Here is a 5,781-nt window from a genome sequence, read left to right on the forward strand (position 1 = left end):
TCGTTTAATGTCGATAATATTTCTAAAAGAATATTTTCAATTTAGACTAAGCTTCTTTTACTTTTGGTAATAATTTCGGCATTACAAAGATTTAATGTTTACAAACATATTGTTTATTAAAGTGTTTTTTGTTCATTGCTCAGACAGATTTTTTCAATTTTTCTCTATTTATGTATAGTAAATCGCAATATAAATTTTTAAAATTTTACAAAGATTTATATTACGATTTTAGTTATCGTCAAGTGCAACATTTTTCACATTTTTTAAAAATGTTTATATCCATAATCAATAAGTATCGATCAAATATTTAATCCACAAGAGAAATTGAACCTAGAAAAATAAGTAAATCCATTACAGAGTTTCAATTGGTTAATTTTTATTTATTTTCTAGACTCTACTAAATCAAACTAAATTTAAGACGAGGAAACTAATATGTAAGCTTTCAGATAAATATTTCAAGCATTTTGATTTTTTTTCTTCACAAAATAACAATTTTTTTAAAACAAACATTTTATTAAATTAAAATATGGCATATGCATATGCTTTGCAGGCATTCCTATTAAAAATAAAATACATATTTATCTGTATGGCAAAGAATAAATAGAAAATAACTGTATTGAAAAATATTATTTCTCTATTAAAAATTTCTCTTTTAAAAAAATAATCAAAGTTTTTAAAATTTTGATTATTTTTTTAAAAGAAGAATAATTNAAAAAAGTGTTTTAATATTGATATTATACAGATTTAAGTTTGACGTAAATTTTATTGATATTTTTTTAAATTAAAACAATATAACTAGAAAATTGAATTCTAATAGTTATTTGAATTGTTTACGTTAGAAAATTTGTAATCTAAATTTATTATTAATTTTAATAATTTTCCGTTATTTATAAATGATTTTCTTCCTTGTAAATTATTAGCTTATTCTTTCCGTTAAAATTCTCATATTTTTTCATGTTTTTATAATGATTATTATTCATCAAAACACATCAAATTATATATGTTTATGAAGTACTTCGCGTGTAAAAGGTTAAATTAATGCAAATAAAAAAAATAATTTTTAACGAACTATAAGTGGATGCGTGGTACTTTATTCATCAGAACTGTCAAATTCGTTGCCGCAAAATTTGAAAGGTTATTGTTTTTAACAAAATTGATTAGCTACGAAAGTATCGGGTAAAAACAGTTTCGAAGTTGTGTCAGATGTTATTTGTTACACGCTTTCACATAAAATAATGCTAATACTAGTGTTATGGCCCTCTTTTAGTCCATTCTTTCCATTATATACATTATTTTAAACTCCTAAACCAAAGCTCATATAAATTTAAATCTGGTGATTGTGGTTAACGTGTTACAGGAAACCCAATTAATCATCCTCCATGAAATGTGAATGAATCGGCTTTTGTCACGATGTGAGGAGGATCACTGTCTTGCATAATATTGTGTGGCTACACCCATGTCAGTACACTTAACAATGACAGTTCTAATCGAAAGAACATCTTTGCCTAATACTACGTGTGAACAATTCAGAATAAATTATTGTTATATCAATTTTTGTCCACGATAAATTTATTATTTTGATTATTTTATAATATAGAAACTGTTGTTATAACTACGTGTAAAAAACGAAAGAAACAATTCATTTTTTCTTCTTTCTCGCTCATATAAACACCCCTCTCCTAAACAATTGAATTTAGAATATGAATATAGAAACATTGTTCATATTATAAGTTCCAAAATTAATTGCTACTATAAATCTTGACATTCCTATTCTATAATCATCTTCCCACTAGTTTAAACATCTCAAATATTCAATTATATTCGTAGGCCTACTCCATCGATTCATAAATAATAATTTTGTTTCTTTATTTTTTTTTATTTCTTGGAAATGATTCGAATCCATGCATAATCTCTGCTTGGATTTAACTCCCTTCAAAGAGATTTAAATCTCTTTGAATAGAGTTTACTTATTTTAAAAACAAGTTACACACAGTGAGTGATGTTAATTGGATGTCAGAGCTTAAAGGATTGTTGTATTTCTAAATGTACTAGTAGTAATTTAACATAATAAATTCAAATGGCATTGTCCCAACAGAAGGAATAAGCACGTGTCTATTGTCTTCTAAAATTCTTTAAACTATTAAATAAAACTTATTTTATTGGATCCTGCAGCAGACTATTTCGTTACAAATGCAAATGTGATTGAATAGAACATTTAATACTTGTTTAATTGTAAATTTTAAATGTTGTAGCTATTTAGAAATGTCATTTCTAAATGAAATGCAACTCAATTGAATGTCTTATTTAACAAAGTAAGACGTGAAATTTGATTGCCTTTTCTTTATTAAACTAGAAAAATAGAGCATTGAGATTAATGGAATCAGTTATTGAATCATTTATTGAAAATTATGCAATTAAAATCACATATAAAATGTAAATTTATACAGAATGTTATACTTTTAATATCAATATATGAAAATATTACAGTTACATTAAACAGGGCTGCTAATTAATTTTATAGAATTTAATATATTATCATTAACTTTATATTTTCTTGTAATTTTAATAGGGAATAAATAAGTGAAAAAGAATGTGAAAACCATAGACTTATCTTATTTTTTTGTAGATAAGAACTATCGGATCATTGGAATGCGGAATTAAGAGATATATATTATATATCTAAGCCTAAATACGTACTGCAGTAGATAAAATATTTACTCAAAAATATGTATTTCTGTATGCAAGGTAATGCGGGAATAAATATTTTTTTAATATAGTTTTGAGTATTATTGTTTGCTATATAAATATTTTATTTGAAAAATCTACGTGTTTAAAAAATAAATTACAAAGTATGTTTATAATGATAAAACAGTTTAATGAATTCGTCAATTGAAACAAACTGATCAATTAAATTCTTTATTTCAGTTCCTATTTTTGTAATTTAGTTGGATAAGTGTCGCCATCTATCCGTGTATATATAATAATGTATTTAAATAAAAGAAGAAAAAATGAAAAAAAGTGTTTTAATATTGATATTATACAGATTTAAGTTTGACGTAAATTTTATTGATATTTTTTTAAATTAAAACAATATAACTAGAAAATTGAATTTAGTTTAAAAGTTGTTAATAAGATGGCGCTTTAGTATATTCCTTATCGATCGCTTGTAGTACAGTATTAATTAATTAATTAATCGGTTCACCTATATATTTAGTCCTAAACATTTTAATTTAAATTTGACTTTATCAAACAGCAGTAATGTAGATATTGCAAACTGCATAACAAATACAAAACCTTATAAATACCCTTATACTTGTATAAAGAAAACTAGTGTAAAACAACTAACAAACAATACTGTTTTTGATTTAGTTTTCTAAACAGAAGGAATTCAATTTATTATGAGCTGCGGTTCATTTTTTTATAATAAAATATTATTTTATAAAAAACTTGAATGCACCAGAGTATACTGCGTATTAACACATATCTTTTTCAAATGTAGAAACAAATATAGACTACTGTAATATCGAGAAAGCAAGCCTTTATATTTAAATTTTCCATGTTTCTTTATAGAGTAGGTATCGACCATAACACCTCATAATCTAGATAAGTAATCAGTGAAATTTTAATATATATATAGGGCCTATATAAATAGTAATTTCAGTTTCCTGATAGTAATCCAAATGATTTATAGAAATACTCCTAAATAAATGAAGTACACCTGTTCAGTTTATAACACGTATGTTTGCTTTTAGTATTCAAGTATATGCGTTTGTTTTCGATAGAACCAATGAAATAGATATTTATCTACTTCATCAGTTTAAAAGTGGAAAACCAACTTCGAAAGCCAGAAATATGGCTGTTGCGATAAATAATCGATTCGAGTGCGTTCGATACGTTCACTTTGCTATTTACCGTGCTGTAGTGGTTTGATATTACCGTCATCCATCATCTCGAATGTTTCTCAGCATCACAAATAAACATAAGAAAAATAAAGAGCGAAAAAAATCATATAAAACTTTCTGGTTATAAAAAGCTATGAATGCTGCAATATAAGTTTTAGATGGCCGATTTATATACTCTTTCTCAACTTCACATTTCTTCACAGGTTTTAAATAATGCAACATAATAAGAGAGTTTCGAAAATTTTTTTTTACTTGCCAATAGATGGCATTGATCTATAGAGAAACATTTTCAGCCGCCATTAATAACTTATTGTAAGTTATCATTTATTTTATTTGCTAGGTGATTTTTATCGTTAGTAATTTATTATGCTATCGAATGAAATTAATATTTTGTAAAAACGTGAATCGTCCAATAAATTGCAGTTAACTGCTATAACTGCTGATTCAAAACATTTTTAAATAATTCCGAGAAGCATATATCTTCATTGTGTTAAGTTAGAAGGAACAAATCTCTCTCGGTCATTTCGGCAACGGTAGATCAGCCATCAGGTATACCTCATTTCTCTTGAGATCACAAAACAAATTTGATAGTATTAGCGAAGACACAAGAAAAGCTTTTTGGATTCCCTTAGGTACTAAAGTATTCCCAGTCGAAAATATCCAAAATCTTTCATTTAAAGATTATAAATTGGAGAAATCCCTTTATTAAGCTCTCTTAAATAGTCAGTTACGAAGATATGAAATAACTAGATAAGATATAAAGTAACCTTTATAACTAGGGAGACGATAATAGAAGTATTAAACACGATATTTTATTTAATTTTAACGAAATATGTTTAAGTAAAATTAAGGAAAAAGATATATGTGGGGAAATTGATAATTTTAGTATTAAACTATCAAATTTTATTCAAATTTATATATGTTTTAAAATTTATGTTTTGATTAATGCGAATTTTATCTAGTATCAGATTTGTGCGTAACCACTTCATCAAACCAACTAATTTTGTTCGAACTGCTTCGTTGCGAAATTAATCTCCAGATGGTGATTAGCACAGGCGAAGTAATCTGTTTTCGAGTGGGGTAGCTTTAATTGATACTTGCCTGTATACTTGTAATAGAGTGTTATCTTGGACACGAAATTCGGTCAGTTATTTAGAGCCTTCGGTTCGTATAAATATCTAATACAATTAAATACACACGATTGTTATTAGTGTAATGACATGATATTTTTAAATAATCAACGTGGATAATAGGAAAAACCATTCGTGGTCTACTACTATTTTAAAAATAGGAAACTTAGTATACTTTCCAATTAAATGAGTAAAATAACTCTGTATAAGTGTATTAATACAAATAAATAAGCAAATATAAATTGCACTCTCGAAACTTTTCTGCTTAGCCATGCAAAACTTTATATCTATCCGGATCGGTAGTTAGATTGTATCTCTGTCGTCGGCCATATAAGCACTTTCTATCGCTAAGAGACATTATCTATTATGATTAAATATCAAAATAAACGTCTACGGTCGAATGTAGTAAGTTACATAAAAGAAAAATCTGACTACCAGCCATTAATCAAATAAAAATTTGTAATGGATTTTAAAATATTTCTATTGCATTGTTCAATTAGCTAAATATTTATCGCTTGTATTAAATTTAATACTCTTAAAAACAATTTGAATAACTCATTATTCATTTTCTGCTGAACAAAATAAACTGAGCAGCTTTAAACGAAGGATATGTAAATTAGACACATGATTGATTAATATTTTCTTACTTGTTAGTATTATATAGTAAATATTTAATAATTGTTTACTTTGAATTTAAATGTTACCTTTAAAAAATCATGGACTAAAATACAAAGGTTTGATACTTTTTT

Source organism: Centruroides sculpturatus, unplaced genomic scaffold (genome assembly GCF_000671375.1).
Source record: "Centruroides sculpturatus isolate CEXI.00-Female unplaced genomic scaffold, Cexi_2.0 scaffold981, whole genome shotgun sequence".
NCBI classification, from domain to species: Eukaryota; Metazoa; Arthropoda; class Arachnida; order Scorpiones; family Buthidae; genus Centruroides; species Centruroides sculpturatus.